This window comes from Apis mellifera, linkage group LG8 (genome assembly GCF_003254395.2).
Source record: "Apis mellifera strain DH4 linkage group LG8, Amel_HAv3.1, whole genome shotgun sequence".
NCBI lineage: Eukaryota > Metazoa > Arthropoda > Insecta > Hymenoptera > Apidae > Apis > Apis mellifera.
In genome coordinates, this window is record NC_037645.1 from 5,941,026 (window position 1) to 5,959,916 (window position 18,891).

Consider the following 18,891-nt stretch of genomic DNA (forward strand, 5'->3'; position numbering starts at 1 on the left):
TTGATGCTCCAGTTTATCGTGATGATTATATATATATATATATATGTGTGTGCGCTTGTACAGTGTGGTACGCAAGGCGAGGCGAGTTTTCCTCCGCTCCTCGAGGAGGGAAAGCGGGGATTGAGATCGAATTTCGAAATTGTGTATTATTGTTCGTTTGATTCTTCTTTCTTATTCCCTCTCTCGTCGAATTGTATGATAATTGGGGGGTAATTATTGTCTCGTCTTGCGGGAGATATTCGCAATGGCAAATTTGTGGGATAGGGATTATTTGAGAGAGAGAAAGAGAGAGAGTGATAATTTCGTTGGGACGAAGTTTTTAGAAGGGGGAGGGTCTTTCGATTTCCGGCGTTGATATCCACGGAGAGAGAGAGATTTCGATCAAAAGGATGGTAATGGTATCGACCGTTGCGAAGAATCGTCGTCGACACGAAACCGTTCCGATTGTTCCGAAGCTATTGCCTATTGGATCACAATCAACCTTTTCAACTTGCTCGAACGAAAACTTTAGATAGCTTCGAATCGGTTAAATCGGGAAGCGGTTCCTCTCTATTTTTCTTCGAAACGATTCCTTTTTTTTCTTCTTCTTCTTCTCTTTTCTCCGGATCTCTCGAAGGAAAAATCAAAGATCTAACTAGAGTTTCCTTCAATCTCTCCGAGTATCTCTCATTACTCTTATCTTCCTTTTTTAATTATCGTGGGTGAAATCGTTTGTTTTCTTCTAACGAATAAGCGGAACGTTCGTTTCTTTCCTTTATCTTCATGTTGGCCGATTTTATTTTATCTCATCTTACGGGTTAAAAGAAATATGTCGATTTCGGTGGGCGTGGAAACACGATGAATTCTCCCTTTTCAATTTTCTCTGCTGACGTTTTGTTAACTGTCGCGTTGATCCAACGACGTAACATCATCGTTCTCGCAGCTGTTCGTCGCCGAGTCGCGATCGACTTTCGCCCGTTGCCACTTCCCGTTGTCTGCCATCTGCGCAACCAACGAACCTATGGGTGAATGAAAATTGCCCAGAATTTTTCTAGGGACCCCTAGAAATTTGCGTGGAAAAATCGAGTCTCAAAAAGAAAAAATATTCGGTCGAGAAAAAGCGAGTGACAAAAAGTTGTTGACCTGAAAGCGAGAGCTACACCTTAAAGCGCATTCAAGAAGAAAATCCCCTTTCTCGTTTTAATTATTCAGAGTCGAGTTAAGCGGCAGACATGTCTTCTTTCGAGAAATCGCGGTCGGTCTCGCGGCATCGAGTTAAAAGAAAAAAGGAGAGTAACGCGAGCTCCTCATTCCCGTGAAAGGCGAATTTCGCGTATTCCTTTCACACACTTTCTTCACAACCCCTCGAATGTAGAAAAATTTCGTTCCGCCATTGAATTCGAATAAGCCCGTGTCTCTCAACTTTTTCACCATTTACCGATATCAAGTATTTCGAAACGATGATCCTTTTTTTTCGAAGAGAAGCGTAGAAACTTTTATCCAAATTTTAATTTTCAATTTTTATCTATCTGTTTGTAAAAAGGATTAAAATGTATTCGAAGAATCGTGTAAAAGCGTATATAATTTTATTTAATTGATTTAATTAATATCGATAGATGCAGAGATGCGAATTGTAAATATCAAGTATTTGTAAAAAGTAAAATGATTTTTAACGATTTTTTAAATATTAGTTAGAGATTTTGATACAATTTTCGTGGGATTCGTTCGATTGAGAAACACTGGAATAAATTATCTCAGAAATCGCGCTGTTCCAGCTCTTTCAAATTCAAGCTCTCTCGCTATCGCGAGCGATCTTTACGAATCTTTCTTTTGCATCGCGACGAGGAGGCCAAATTTAAGTCGCTAAAAAGCGAGGAATAAATTCGTTTGAAGGAAGAATGATTCGCGAAGATGATTGAAGCGAAAGAGCAAAGTAATTTTTACCAAGAATTTAAAACACGCATAATCATTTGCACACATTTTATGCATCATATTTGCCTTCCATATTTATCGACATTGCACGCTTGTCTTTCGAGAGCGTGCTCCTCGAAGATGGAAGAAGAGTAAAACTAAAAAGAATTTTTTTTTTCGATTGTCCGATCATTCATCTACGGTTTTCAATTCTACACTACTCGTACTCTAGAATTCCTACATTCTAAATTGCGTTTTAAACAGCAATTTCGACACTACGCGATCGAATTGCAGCTACAAAGGGCGATATTTATTCAAAGCGTGAGTAGTTCAATTCAATTGGGTTTCGATTGGTCCAAGAACCTAAGGTTCTAGGAATCGAAAGTCCATCGCGTTGTATCAGATCTTTGATCCTCTAGAGAAGAGGAAAGACAGGGAGGGACAGGGTTATTCGATACGAATTTGACGCAAGTTTGCGAGACTCGTTAGAGTTGGAAAAAATTTCCATTTCTTCTTTTTTTATTTATTTATTTCCTTGAAGATGGAACATTGAATTTCCGTCTATCGCGAAAATCGACTTGTCGAAATAAATGGAAGGAAACGCTTCGTCCCGACGCGAGCAAGCAACGTTGACAAGGTTCAACGAGTATTTTTCTAGGGAAAATTTTTCCTTCCTGTTTCGCTTGTTGTTGAACCTTGCTTTGCTTTACAGGGATTTTTCAAGACGGTGATATGATCGAAAATTGTAATATCTCGAGATTCTCATCTGTAGATAAAGAATTTCTTCTCCTCGAGAAAATTAATCAACCCTTTCACACGTACGTATCCCGAGAGATACGAATTGTCAAGAGTAATTCTGAAAGCTTCCTATTGTTAAATCGCGGGGATGTGTGGAACATTCGTGGAAAATTATAATGAGTGAAAAATGTTCGTGGAAAAGACGAATGGAATATCGAAAGCGGGGGTTGTTTAAGAAAGAGGGATCTTTCGTGTTCGAATTAAGGGAAAATGAATGGTGATATGGTGTCACGAGTTTGGTAAGTCACTCGACTCAATCTTCAAAGGTCTTTTTCAGAGGTTTTTTTTCTGAAAGGAAAATTATGAAGGATGATCATGCGTCCATTCATCATCGCGCAATTATAGTTCCAAATGCTTCCGTGGACGCTTTTAATCACCCCGTAATCATCGTTCCAGCGTTAATTTTGGAGCAAGGAAAAGAAGGAAGTTACACCAGAACGGGTAATAATAAATGGACAATTATAGAATTGATAATGAACAGGAAATACAAGCAGGAAAGATCGTATCGAAATTAAAATTGGGATCTAGAGAATTGAATTAAATTACCATTTCTAAAACGTTCAAACGATTTACCATATTACCTTCTTTGGAGGAATCTGTTGGAGACGTAAAGTCGACGTAAAGTTCATTAAAATTTCATAACCGCACAGCTGACGATAAACTTTGAAAACTTTTTTAAAACTCTCCTCCTCCTCCTCCTCTCCTTCTTTGGAAATATGAATTATTTCGAGTTGCCATTTTTCAATCTATGCAACAACCAACAAGTGGAGTAAACTGAAATATATCAGGCGTCCTATCTCTTCGAATATTCCTTATTATTATAATTCATACACACTTTCGAAAGATTGATTAAAAGTTTAACGAAACGAGTCTACAACCATAAACCAGAATTTTCAAATATATATACTTTCTCAGATAGATACAAGATAAAAGCACAACCAACAATTTCACAAAGAGCCACGAGTTAGTTCTATTACTTCGTAGAGATATTTTCTCGGCCAGGGCGAGATAAAATGGATCGAAGTAGAATTACGCGTGTTCTATATCCTATCTTTTTTCACGAATCTGAATTTCAGAAGAGCGGTTGTTAAGCCAAACCTGGTCGCGAGAAGTAAAATAAAATATCGAATCGTCGAGTATCGAAAGGATAGAATATCGAGCCAACCTTTTGCCCATTCCTTTTTGAATTCGAAATTCTTTTGAAATCGACAGCGATGGAACACGATCGATTCGAACGAGAGGGATCGATGAACAGGAGTTGGGAATATACGGTTCATCACTTCGTTCGTCCTTTCTCGTTTCTTGCCAACAAATATTGAACAAATTCCCGCTGCCCACTGGGTTCAGCGTTCGCGAGAAATTCAAGTTTCCACGTTCAACAAGTTATCGTTCGCACGGCTATCATTCGTATTTCCCGCTCTGACGGATGAAAAGTTGAGAGAAAAAAGAGAGAAAGAGAGACGCTTTTCTTTCCAACAACTTTTCTTCAAACAACTTGCGAATCACTGCGAATTTCTCGAGATAGGCACGAATTTATTTCACGTATTCTTGTAACACGCTTTATTTCAAATATGTTCCATATTTTCCAGCGATTTTCAAAGGCAAATCGTGGAAGTTGCTGGGTTTCCTTTTCTTTTTTAGACCGCCTCTAGTATCCCTCCTCGAAGGGTCCTTGACCATTATCACATGCATTAAAGGAGAAAGACGAGATCCTCCTCTTTGCCACTCGGCGAAGAAATTCCCTCTTCCCAGAGACGCGAATGAAAAGTCGAGTAAATTTTCTTTCTCTTTCCTTTTCTCGTCTCCTTCTTTCCTTCCATATATAATAAAGAATTGAGATACAAATCATCGTCGCAATTCGGAATTCTACAAGCAACAATTTTCTAATTCCATCCTCGATTTTCGGCAATTCGAATTCCCTTAAAACCGAATCCGTTTACGATCCGTGTACGGGTCAATAATAAAACGAGGGGGGAGGGGGAGAAATATTGGAGGGATCGATCCCTCGCGGAGAGATGGAATCAGCCCATTAAAACCGAAAATCTGATGGATGGCCGCCAAGTGAAGCGAGGTGGAACCGTGTCCTTTCGGTGTATTTTCGAGTGACACAGTCCATTTCCCGTCCGCCTCTCTCGCTTTCCCTTCTTTACCCGTCGCGCCATTAGCCAGGTCACGTGACCGATCGATCTCTCCTTTTTCGAGGACCGAGAGAATTTAAAAGTGTTCTCGAGTTGCGACGAGCAAGGGAACATCGGGGAGATCTGTTTCTGCGAGGAGGCGTTATGCAACTATCCCGATAAAAAAATTGTCCAAATCTGATCTTGGAACAATTTTCAAGCGGATCATCTTCGATCAAATAAGTAATCAAAATCAAAGATTGTGATGATAACGATAATGATTAATAAATTTAATGTCGATGAAAGAATAAGGGAGAGATTGTTGAAGAGTTCGGATCTGGAATCGGCAAAGAAATTTCATCATCGGGGAAATTTGTGATTCTGGGACGCTACGAATTTTAAGGATCATCAATTACTCTTTTGGAAAGAGTCACCAATACAGTTTTCTTACTTCTTCGAGTGAAAGGAAAGGGGTAGGAATAATTAATCAGATTCGAGTTTATCCGAGTTCCCTCGAGAGAGTATAAAGTAAGTTGGACGAGAGAGGCGATAAAGGATTCATTGTGTAACGATGAATTCTTCTAATTACGAATTAAATATTGGAATAGGGTTTCTGGATCTTTCATATTTGATACACGTGTTAAGAAAGGGATATGATACTTCGATCGATTGAAAAATGTTAAATTATTATTATGCTGGAAGCTCAAGAATTTTTGCATTCTTTTCGAATATCGAGACTTCATTATTCGAACAGGATTCGTCTTTGAATTTTTGAATTAGCATAGAATTTGGCTAGACGAGATAACTTTTTTTCGAGGACGAATATATCGAAAAATCCTTTTGATCTACATGTTAATTTAAGTACTCTTTACATCAAAAAGATTTCTACCTTTTCAGTTCTCTATTTCATCTCGAAATATCCTTCCTCGTATTATTCGTTTTTTATAAAATTTCATTGAGATTATTTCACCGTAAAATAAAATATAAATATTATAATTAAATTCATTAAATTTTGATGAATGTGGATATTCTAATATCGAAATTAACGAGTTGTATCATCAAAACAAATAATAATATTTTTTACTTAATTTTAACAATAACGCAAAATGGAATAAATTTTTAAATCGATAAAAATGTTTTATTATATTAAGTAAAAAAAATTAAAGCGTTTGAAAATTGTATTGTACGATAGAGTGATGAAAATTTGAAGATTAATTTCACGCACTAAAAACACATCTTTCCATTCGAAAAAGAAATCGCGCGCAATCCATTACGCGCAAACTTCCATCAAAAACAGAATTTTCAACTTAGGTTAGGAATTTTCTTGTATAAAATAGAAATGTTTCCTGAATATTCGAGTACATCTGAACTGAAACGTTTGACAAAATACCAATAAAACGGAAAAATGGAAGATCAAAAAGATGAATATTCGAGTAAAATTTCCATTCAAATATTTCTTTCTCTCTTTTTTTTTTTCTATATTCATGACGTTTATATTCATAGCTAGGTGTCGCGTTCAATCAACTCCCGGATCATCGTGGATCATCGTCTATACAGCTTATACGTGTTAAAAATCGAAAACAACCTTAAACAAGTATCAACAAGTATCATCCATTATCGATGCTGCAACATAAATTTGGCAAGAAAAATCACGAAAAATTAGTTAGAATTAATTTTATCCATCTTTTCATATAAATTATTTATACGAAAAGGAGTTGAGATTTTACGATAAATTTCAATATTTTTTGTCAAAATTTCTCATTTCTGTGTGTGGATAACTGGAGCGGTGTTGTTGTGCCGGTGCCATGCTGTGTTAAGTGCGCAAACAACCGTGTAAAATATTATATAAAACGTCGATCTGGTGTCCGAACAAGGCGTTGTGCCGTTAGAATTTTGTTAGAATAAATTCGATTCTCATATAGGGAATTTTATTCTTCCCCATTAAAATTTCAACTCGTCAGCCTCTTAAACGCGCTTGCAAAATTTTCCATATTCCGGCATAATAAAGCAGCAGTATGCGTCGCTTTAAATCATCCACTCATGGATTCTTCGATAACAATTCTTTATCCTGAAACGGCGTTATATTTTTACGTGGAGAAAAAGAGAGAGAGAAGTTTGGAAAGCCGTTTGGGGCCACTTTTTATCACGGTTGCCACTTTCGTACTTTTCTCCCCCTTTCACGTACCTCAACATTTCTCAAATGTAAATTTTTTTTTTTTCAAGTTGTTCATTTGAAACTCTTTAATCGCCTAACACACGGGCTTTTCCCAGTTATTACGTAAAAGTTAACTTCTCTCGATTAATCGAGCGAAGGGTGGCCGCATTCTTTCTTATTTAACGGATGCGAGAATTGTGAAACTTTTCGAGTCGAAACAATTAATTCAGTACAGTTTAAAAATTTACGATTTTCTTCGAATTTTTTAAATACAAAGTTATTAGACGCGATATATTCATATGATAGAACACAGAATTCAAAGAATATCGTAATTTCGAGAATTTCATTTCCATGAAATAATTCGCTTTTCCAGTATTCGATATTTTCGAATATCTTCCTCATTTCTTGAATACGTTGCATCGATATCTGAAAGATGAAGAAGTGAAAAATCTAATATCCCTCGAAAAAATAAAAAAAGATATCACGTATTCCTACCTTCTTTATTATTGATGACTGATATAATAACAAAAATAAATAAATAAATTCACAATGATCCACGATAATCATTACCAATTCAAATAACACTAAAATAAATAACAAATTAGAATTAGAATCGGATTGAAAGATTAATGGAGTTAAAATTTCGAATAATATTTGTTCGTATATAATCGTTCTTCGATATCATCGACCGTTGCAATTAATTAATTCGAATAACATAATCGAAATAACTTTATTTCAACACTTTCGAAATTTTTGCCACCGTTTTCGAGATGTGATATTCGGCCATCGATTATTAGACCTTGTGTCTTTCGCCTAAGGGTCCTTAAGGGTGAGTCATCCTCATCGATCATCGCCTACCGAATCTAATTCCGACCCTAACGGACGAAACTTCTTTCCTTCCGAGTCAAGATTTCTCAATTAACCTTCCCCGGTTAGACAAATTTTGTCTCCCCAATTTTCTCGAGAAACGTCTCGATCGTTTGTGAACGTCCGCTTAAGTCCAAGGGAAAGCCGACAAGTCGGCGACTTGTCGGCTTCGATAAACGAATCACGAATTCTCCACGAACCGTTTCCCACGCCCTTTATAAATCCCCTCGATAATCCAAATTATATGGTTTCCAGTTGGTCCGAGTTTATGCAAACTTTGTGGTAATATTCCAGATTATTCCAAAAGTTTTTCTTCTCTTTCGTTCATTTCATGATTCGTGACAAGTATTATATATAAGAGTTTATTTTTCATCGATAAAGTTAATCGAATTAAATAATTCTCCATTAAAAGTATTGCTTTTCCCAACGACGTTAGGTTTCCCTTTGAAATAATAATCTTCTCCTCGAGTAATTTTTCCAAGTCACTTTGGAAAAATGGAATAATGAAGAGTTCCACGTTATGATCTGAACAGAGTGATTTAGAGTGATCTAACTCGATCGCTGTTTTAGAAATTATTTTAGAAATATCGTGAAATTATTTCGGAGAAATGTAGAAGGTTTGTGTGGTAAAAAAGAAAAAGAAACACTTTTTTTAGACAATTTTATAATTTTGGGAAGCTAAAATAATAATTATTCTTCGAAAAAATTCGAAACATTTTAATTAAACAAGTTTCGTAATGAATTCCAATTACACGTGAAATTCGAGCGGGCAGCGTATTGATTATCATTTATAAAAATGGCGGTCGAATGTAAAGGGAAACACGCGGTTTGCATATAAAACGAAAGATGCAAAATCGATGTTTTTCTTTTTTTTTTTTTATACGACTATATACTTATATTTCGTTGTAAAATAAAACCCAACCCTGGCTCTTTTGTGTTTCCTATAAGCTTCTGCCATGCAAATGAAGAATGGTTGGCATCAATATTGACAATTGAAATAAAAACGGATAAAATTGAAACGGGATCAATAAATTAAATTAATTAATCGGCTCGAATTATCGAGAGAGAGAGAGAGGGACGAATATTTCTCTTTAATAAATTGGATTTCAGTAAATGTAAATTATATCATTACTGTCAATTATATTATTGTTATTATTATTATTAATTATAAAATAATAAATGATAAATTGATTTTAATTATATTATAATTTTACTTGTTCAATCGTTCAAAACATCGATCTCACTAATCGATCCAACACTTATCGTATCGACAATCTATGCGATTTTCTCACAGAGATTTATACACTGTCGCTAAAAAAAAAAGAGGAAATTCTGAAGCATTTCATTTAAGACGGGGCAGACGTGATTTTCACAAACTTTCATTAAAATAAAAGCTTCGAAAGTTATCCCTTTCAAACGTAAAAGCCTTCGTTTTCGTTTTTCCAATCTCATTTCGTTAAACGTTATCATCGACATTATTTTCATCTATGCAAAGAACGTTTCCTTGAAAAATTCACTCGTCACATCTTTTATGATTATTATCTTTTTCTAAATGAATCATCCATCCCATTTTTCTCTTCTCCTCTTCTTCCTTTTTTTTTTTTTTTTTTACGAATTCGTTGCACGAAAAACTTTACAATATTAATTACAAATGGCGGATGGATAAGTTGCGCGTAGTAACGAGATAATAAAGCGCGAAATAAAATTTCACGCATCCGAATCGACGAATTTCAATGGAGGGAGAATTTGGGACGAATTTGATATTTCGTATCGTTGAATTGGTCCGCAATCCTTTCACGACCAACCATCATCGTGATTTATTCGACGAAATCTAAAATCTTCGCCTTTTCGCGCTTTTTAAAATAAAATACCAGGTGTTCCCTGTTTCTGTTCATAAACATCCGGTTATTGGCGAAGCGGGAGGGAAAAAGAAAAGGAAACGAAGAATCGCGCTTGTACAATCGTTGATTGTACGAGATTATTTATGCTGGAGAGTGCTTCTCCTTACGATTTTCCATATCTCGAAATTATAGGGAGATAAACGAAAATAATGAAGATAAATGAACGAAATCTATCTTTTTATTATTTTTTTGAAAGAATTTTGTGTCCAACGATGAAATATGGATAAAATTGTTTTTCAGGGAGATGAAAGTTTTCGGATTCGAATTAATTATTTCTTAATTATTACCGAAGAATCGAAGATAAGATAAGAGGCTCGCTTTTTAATTAATGAAATTGATACAATTTCAAGAGTGATGATTTGTTTCTTTTCTTGTGGTCCTATTTTTTCTTTTTTTTTTTTGCGTGCAACTTTTTTGCACTTGCTTTTATTTCACGCTAGAAATAGATTACGGAATAAATTGAATTGAATTTTTAATAAAACTTTCAATGCATGTAATTTTACCGGAAATAATATTCATTGTTTGGCGGTGGCATGCATTTTTATACATCCAATGAATATTTAATTATCAAAAAGGAAAAAAATGTTATTATTATACGAATAATATAAATAATGTAAAAATTTTAAATAATAATAAAATCACTCTTGATATACTCTTATAATTTTGCCAATGATAACTGTCTACCAAATTTTTTTTTTTTTAAACGCCTGTTAAAATAAAATCTTGTTAAACTGGAAAGCTTTATGTCACAATTTGTACGAAAATTTCTCGAATTCAACGTGGATTCGTTCGCATACAACGAACTATTAGATTTCGTGCATTTACGTGAATCGGCAATTTCATTTCGTAATATTAAGAATAATATTTATTAACGATTCTTCGATAAATTTGAAATATGTTGAATGGAAATATGTTCACAAGAAAAAAGAAAAAAAATTAAAAAGTTAAAACCACGTAACATTAAATTAAATGTTAAACTATATATAAGCATAATTTATAGTATATTTTTATATTTAAAAAAAGACAAAAATAGCGATTCGTAACAAACGAATTAAATAAATGAAATTGGCCTGTTTACAAATACGATCGATACAATTGTTTGCAGCAAACTTAGTTGCATGCAAGTACGTAATAAAGGAAAATCCCTGAGGGACTCTCTAAGGGAGGCGTTAAGTTTAATAAGTTTTAACATATCAATTAATATAATAAGTATTTAAATATTTAATTTTAATAATCTAATTTCATAAACGATATTCTGTATTAAATAATATCATCTTATATTACGAATTTGTATTAATTTTATCGATCAACCCTTATATTAACAACTAAAATTTTCCACTCAATCTCTGATTTTTAACAGTTTTTTCCTTTTTATAATTAAATAATGGAGGAAATATGCCAAGTAATATAACTGAATTTGAAATCTCAAAGAAAGATAACAAATTTAATAATTTTATTCTGATAAATAAAATAAGTTTCGATTCAAACTTTCCAGAACGTAGCATCACAGAGTATAATTGATTCGATTGAGCGCGTTCGGGACAGAAGGAAAACCGCATTAAATATTCATATCCCTTTTCAAGGTTTCATCAACACTCCGTGATCTCTACTGCCCTACAAAAAAAGAAAAAGAAAAAAGAAAAAAAAGAAACAAACCACTAATTATTCGTGAAATTTCATCGTCGAGAAAAAATTGTAACTTCCAGATGGAAATAGTAGGAAAACACACATCTATTATCATAACAGCGAGTTATTGCCAGAATTATTTTTCTATACGATTTTCCCTCTCTCTCTTCCTCCCTTAGAAAATCGATGTAATCATCCATTCGTCAGAATTTTCTATCACGCGAAATGGGAATTAAATTGCATGTTAGCTTTTATTACACGTCTCTACGAAAAAAAGAGGAGAGAGGAAGGGGGAGAGAAAAAAAAATTACAAATATCAACGAATCAACTGTCATCACAGGGCTTCACCCGAATGATTTGTGTGATTAAATGACACGTCGCGGACACGGAGGAGTACAGTGTGTATAGTATTTTCCAAACACGACATCGTGTTGAAATATTTAAATGATTCCGTGGGAGAAAGGCAGGCTGTGTTTGAAGTTTGCGGTGAATAAGAACGAAACTCGTTCTACATCACGTGGAAAATAGACGGTTTGGAATTGGAAGATTAACTTCTGTGGATATATATATTTAGGATGGGGTTGTTATCAAGCAGGTTGATGAATGTCGGATTTTCGTATAATATATGAGAGTGGAACGCGTGCAACAACCGGATAAACAAAATATATTTTAATATATTTTATCCAGATGATTTTTCATAAGATTTTTTTCGCTCGTAGAATATTCTGGAAACTTGATCTTGAGGAATTTTTCCATTCTCTTTCTTAATTAATGTTTATTATCTTGAATTGTATCAATTTAATGTATCAACAAATGTTGTTATAATCTTAATCTTTTTCAGAATTTTCTCTTTTCTGACCAATTTTACGGTACGAGATTTAGGAAGCGTCAAATTCAGGATCAACGTATAATTTATAACACAGTTTTTTAGATACTTTTTCTCGATAAAGATTATAATTATAATTTTCCTGGTCATTCTTTTTTTTTTATATCGTATTTTATATCTCCTGATAACGAAAATGGATTTATGTCGGGCAACTTATGAGGCCAAGCCATTCAACTTCTTTATTTTATTCGATTAAAATTTAGATTAGAAGAGTGATTTCGATCGAAGTTGATTAATTTGCTTTCGAAAGTTGTTTTAACGAATATGGATATTCGAAAATGGATAAATATAACCATTCATTGTTTGTCAGTACAATACTTTCAATTGTAGCGTATTTATCTTAGTATTATCTTAGTATTTAATTTATTGTAATGCTTCCATAAATTAAATATACTTAGAATGAAATTTCAATGTATGAATCTGTGTGAAAATTCAAAGGAGAAATGCTTTGGAACGCGTGAACGAAATAAAGCCGACATAATTCAGCGCTTAAAGGGTTAAATAATACCTGGATTCGCTTAATGTACATAACTTTTTTACTCTTCGCGTAAATCGAAGTGGGATATAATGCTACACACCATTTTACAATTTTCGAGTAAAGGATTCAAAAAAAAATCGAAGATATATCGATCGTATGAAATAAAATTTCTCTTCTTCAAAAATCTCAATTTTATAGTAAATTGAGTTTTGAAAACTCGGCGGAGATAACATGCAAAGATAAGTTAAGAGAAACGTTAAACTCTTATTTCTTAGAAAATAGAGTTGTAACATGTTCGGTTAAGTTTGTACACGAATCCAAAGTTTTTTTTTTTTCGGAAACTTTTGAAATTTTGAATGCAAGAAAATAACTTTCTACTAATTATTCGCCGGAATCCAATAAAGAATTACGAGTTTGTTCACGAGTTTGATACTCGTCTCGAAACTTGGATATCTCGGATGAAGACTTCGAAAGTAAAATATCTTTCTAGAATATTTATAGATATTTCTTATTCGCTTTGATACATCGGGAGAAAAGTGTTGGAGATCGGTGGAAATTTACTTATACAGACTCTGATTGATGAAAAAGAAAAAAGAAAGTAGAAAAAAATATGAGCTCAAAACGCGAGCCTCGAAATATTTAATAATTGATAAGATGTGGACAATCGACGAAGTTGTTCCACGCGAAAGTTTCGTCGAGCCGATAATTTCGATAGCGTGTTAACTGATTAATTATTCACCCCGGAGTGAACAATATTTCTCCACGTTGTCTAAACCAATTAGCATCGAATTTATTTAAAAAGCGTATTTAAACGAATGAATTTTCACGCGAGATTGAAATGCCTGGGCAGCGTGCACGCCTCGATTGTTACATCAAAAAAGGAATTTCAATTATCCCGTCCACGGGGGAAGGATAAAATTTCCCCCGACAAAATCGTGCCGATTCTATTCGCAAATATTATTTCTTCGAAATTACACTACAATTTTACAACAGTAGAGTGAGAATAAATAAATAATGTGTAATAAATTTGACAGAAATTTTACCATCCCTATAATACAATAACGCGTAAGAGCTATGGCATTATTTCGATTGTTAAGCATAAATAAATAAATTAATTTAACTCGATCGTTTTCGATTTTTCAACGCGAGTTGGAAAACAAAATTGGCGGGATTTTACGATTTTGCAGCATCTCCTAAGAAAGATAATATCAATAAGCATCGTATAGGCAAATATATAGCGTTTGAACACGACAATACTTTCCAAGTAGCGTATGTGTAACCTGATTTTATGTATTTACAACAGCATAACACCTCCACTCGATTTGCTTTGCGAAAGTTATTCAAAAATTAAAACGATTTAATTATAATTATTAAAAGAAAAAAAAAACGTTTCTTTCCTCCAAATTTCTCCATTTTTCTTCGCTCGTTGTGCCAGTTTCGTGGCGAAGATATTCGAAAGGTTTCGAAAAAGGTGTTTCGTTCGATCCGGGAAAATTGCAGAAAGGATTACTGGTATCGCGTGGGGACAAAAGCCCGGGACCCCGAAATCCTCTGTTTCGGCATGCGAAACACGGTGTGAACAACATCTGCTTCCTTTCTCGTCGAGATCGCGTTACGGAGAAAGAAATAAAAAAAAGAAAGAAGAAGAAAAAAAGGAGAAGAGGGGAGGAAATGACAGTGTCACCGACGACGTTATCGATTAGTCGGATAGCAGCCAGCAGGCTACTTTCCAACAGGAGGAATGAGAGTTTGCTAGGAGTGGCGCGAACGTATCGTGTTGTGAAATTGATAGGGGTGAGGGGGAGGGAAGGAAGATAGGGTACCGGTTTGCCAATTTGTGAATCGAACGATGCGACTCGAGTTGCGTCCCGTTTTAAACGATCGGTCTGCTTTTTTTCGAAGAAGACGCGAAATACAAAAAAACGTTTTTTCACGCGTCACGCTGTAAAATATTTTTCATCGTTTTTCTTTGTCGCGAACAATTGCAGCGGGTAATTGTATTTGGATCGGCACGTGGATTCAATTGGATGACACGATTGCATGCAACTTTTGAACATTGTCTCTCCTTCCGTTTTAAATATATAATTCGTTTCAATTTTATCATTTGTGAATTATATCTATTGTGTTTCTATATCGGTGAAATTTTTACTCTTTTATTTATTTATTTTTTCCCTTTCTTTCAATCAAGAACAGAAATGCGCGATATTCGTGGACGAAATGTGAATTTTTAATTATTTCCGATATTTCACGGATCATTTTATTTTATAAATTATCGGGTTAATATTTGTTTCGCGTTTGCGTTGCGGAGGAGGAGAGCCTATGAAATTACCGTGGAGATTATTTTTTAATTAAAATCGTACCTCGAAGAGTTTGATGCATGATTAAAATTATGTAATTTTCATTATTTTTATTCGCGCTAATTTTAAAATATTAAAATATCAAAAATTTGTGCCGCTTTTGAACGGGTTTTATTTTAAAGAGTAATGACAGAATATTATGATTCCCTTTTTTTTTTTTAATCTGTGTTCATATATATATTTAATTTTATTTAATTTCCTTTACGTTCGATACATCCCTTTTTATTTCTGCCCATTCGATTAATTTATATTTAATCCAATTAATTTGTCGATATAATTAAGAACGCTAAGAACGATTGATCAATCGAAGAATCTAAGCTTTTATATATACATATATATATCTGTCCATGTAACAATCCTCCCCCAACAATGTCTATGCCATCCGCTATCCACCGTTATTAATATTCCTCCCTCCGCTTTCCAATATATAATTCCATTCGTAATTAATTTGTCGCAATAAATTAGAAATAGCCTGGGTATCGATGGATATTTTTAATCAGAGAGAAAATCGATTCATCGATTAAACCGAGCGTAATTGCGCCTCACAAATTCAAAGTATACACGATTCCATTTAAAATTCGATTATTTCCAAAGTAAAGATCTCTCGTGACGAATTCCCTAAACGCGCGATTAATCTCGACTCTGTAGCTGCCCAGCTTCGTTTTCGACAAAATCTCCCCGATTAATTACATATCTCCGTTTATGAATTATTCATCGAAAGTGAATCGATTGTCTCGCGAGTCGCGATTATCTCGAGCGGAATTTCTTCTCCTTCTTCTCATCCCCTCTTCCACGTTACACGCATTCTATTATTACATTAACACGGCGTGCCAACGCATACAAGCATGGCACAGGAGCCGGATCACGATTTCGATGAAAACGAGGTTAGTTAGGAGCGTTATGAATTGAATTTGAATCGAGCAGCGGGCTAATTTGCAAGACAAATGTTTACCTTGGGGAATCGAGTTTCGAACCCTTGGCGAAAGGGCGCCATATTTTTCACGACGAAAATTCTCGCATCCTCTCCTTGTCCTAAAATAATCGGCCTCGAGTCTAAGATAACTGGGAAGGGAAGTATTTCAATTCGACGACGAATTTCGAGTCAAGTGAATCTCGCAAAACTTCGATATGAATTTTCAATGAAATTCCTCCAAACATTTCTTTTCCGATCGTTAAACGTCGAAGGTTATCGCGCGTTTCTCTCGAGAAACTTTTCCTGCGGAACGTGCATTTCTCCGCGATCGTGCGCGTTTTTCTTCCTCGGCCGAAATTGAATCGTTGTAACCGACTCCGACCAGAAATCTAAAAATTTTATTTCCGATACACACACCTTTCGACACTTATCGCGGACTATTATAGAAAAATCTTGTCTTGCAACAGATGAACGAGAGAGGACGAAAATTTCGATCGAGGAAGATTTCTATGCGCGGAATCTCGATAAGGGAAGATTCGATCGCGAGTGGGAAATAAAATGTTGGAACGGAAATTACGGAGGCGAAATCGCGAGATGGACACGTTTCTTCCTCGTTCTTTCTTCCAAAATACTGTTGAACGCGATACGTTGAAAAGTTTTTGGCCCTAGATTCGAATGATCGAGATTTTTGAAATGTAAATGTACATGGGGATGTTTAACAAAGGAATTCAAATCTCGCGCATTATGTAGGAAGATGAATGAAAATTATACTTCTTTGCGAAACGCAAATCCACGAAACATAATATTCCACTACTAAAACAATCCAAGAATCGCGAGTTATAACCGGTCTTCATTTCGAGAAATGAATGAAGAGCGTCGAGGAAAACGAAAAAGAGGAAAATCTTCTTCATCCCTGTTTACTTATTAAGAGACACAATTATGAAAGAGGATTGAACCGAGAAACGGGGCAGTAAAACTCGGCGCAGATGCGCCGTAAGGGATGTATATATATGTACACACACACGTATACTCGAGAGACTCGATTTTTCGAAGAATGAAATTTCTAGGAATCGTTGCGACGATAAATGGGAAAAAGATTGGTTGCAAATGCGTTACCTTCGACTCTCATCGACGACGCCTTCCTCGACCGAGCCTGGCAAAAATCAGCTACGTACGAAAAATATACCGATATACTTTATCCGATATACTCCTCTCCCTCCTCCCTTCGATCGAGATTTCCGGCCGAGCAGGGGTGCAGCAGCGGCGGCCCTTTTCTCTCTCCAACGCTTTGCGTCACCGACTTCCGGCCCCCCTTCTCTTTCCCAAGTCCTACTACGCCGCGTCTCGGTGGCGCGTTTCCACGAATCCTTTCATGCGTTTCCTTCTCATCTCGGGGACGGTCCTCCCTTTCGCTTTCCTCGATCCCCGTTTATCGATCGCCTCGATTTCGAATTAACCCCCCTCGTTGGTGTCCGCGCACCAACCGCTCTCGATCATTTCCCCCCTCGAGGAAGAAAATAAACTCGAAACGAGATCCTCCAGATTATTATAATCCCTTTGTCGTTACTGTCATCACCCCTTCACACGATACGAATCTCCCTCCTTCCTTCTTCCACCTTCCTCCTCCTCTCCTTATCGCGCGATTATTCGGGCAGATGAAATAATTTCGCATCGAGGAGGATCTCTCTCTCTCTCCCCCTTTCTCTCTTTCTTTTTTATCTTATCCCTCCAAGATTTATCTTGTCCCTTCGAGAACGAGGCGAGGGAAGAGGTTCTGTTCTTTTCCTTCCTTATACAACGAGCCGTGTGGAACCGTGTGGTCGCGTTCGTTCGTCGGCGCGTCTGTCTCACCGCGTCTCGTTTAGTCTCGGGGGCGAGGGCGGCGTCGATCTTACCGGGCTGAGGTCGCGCGTCCTACTAGAGGGAAAATCCGTTCTCCGTCATTTCCAACTCCGACCGTCGCCACCCTCCGTGCCGATTCAGTCGTGCACGGGTACGGGGGATGGCTGTGAAACTGCGCGGGCACGCCAAACGCCACCCCCCACCCTCTCTCCCTCTCTTTCCCTCTCTCTTTCTCCTCCGCCCGCTTTCTTCAACCCCTCGACGCTTACGTGGCTTCTTCTTGTCAACTCGCTTTCCCTCCCCTCCCCTCCCCTCCTGGACGCGGGCAGTCCGCGTAGAAATTGGGAAGCGAAATTTCGAGGGGAGGAAAGGTCGTTCTCGGGACGATTCTGTTTTTTTTTTTCTCGTTCGAGGGGGGTGAAGTGAGGATCGAGGAGAGAAAGGACGGGGTTAAGATCGTTCCTCTCTATTTTTTGGCACGTAGAGGCTTATTATGGAGAAGTTTGGATGGGTGCAAGTGTGGATGGATTTTCTTCGGCGTGTGCTTTTTCAGGAGAGAAAGAAGGGACTGGAGATTCGTTTGAGGGGATATGAATACGACGATTGGGGCGAGTTATGCTAATTGCACGTCCGAGAGTGGAAAGGAAGAGGTGGTGTCGGTTTTTAATCGAGGCCCTTCCAATTAAGACGGCCTGTGCGGAGGTTCTTTTTCTGAAGTAGAAGGTCGGTATGTTTTTTTATTTTTCTTCTTTTCTCCGTGTGTATATCTTGGTGTGTATTGTATAATTGTATTCTTTCGATTTACGAGATGTTTGTACACATATGAGGATAGAAATAAAAAATATTTTTATGTAAATTATTATCGTACAATTATTGCACTTTGTAATATTACGATTATTAAAATAGACCTTTTTCGTTTGATGGATTTACGTTTTGAATATAGAAATATTTTTTGAAATAATAAGATATTATTAATGTCGAAAATTATAATACGAAATTCCTTTTCGATTTTTCTATTATTATTTAAAAAATAAAATATCCGTCTCCCCTATTATTAATTA

General features: G+C 36.0%; 1 protein-coding gene and 1 long non-coding RNA gene across 12 annotated transcripts in view; both read right to left on the reverse strand.

Moving 5' to 3' along the window:
* Positions 1-18,891, reverse strand: part of LOC408963 (pleckstrin homology domain-containing family G member 5) — an 85,366-nt gene that overhangs the window by 50,795 nt on the left and 15,680 nt on the right. The window lies entirely within an intron of this gene.
* LOC113218941 lies at positions 23-18,840 on the reverse strand. The gene is made up of 2 exons (XR_003305175.1): positions 17,105-18,840; positions 23-981 (listed from the first exon to the last, which is right to left on the reverse strand). It is a non-coding gene; the product is annotated as an uncharacterized LOC113218941 (long non-coding RNA).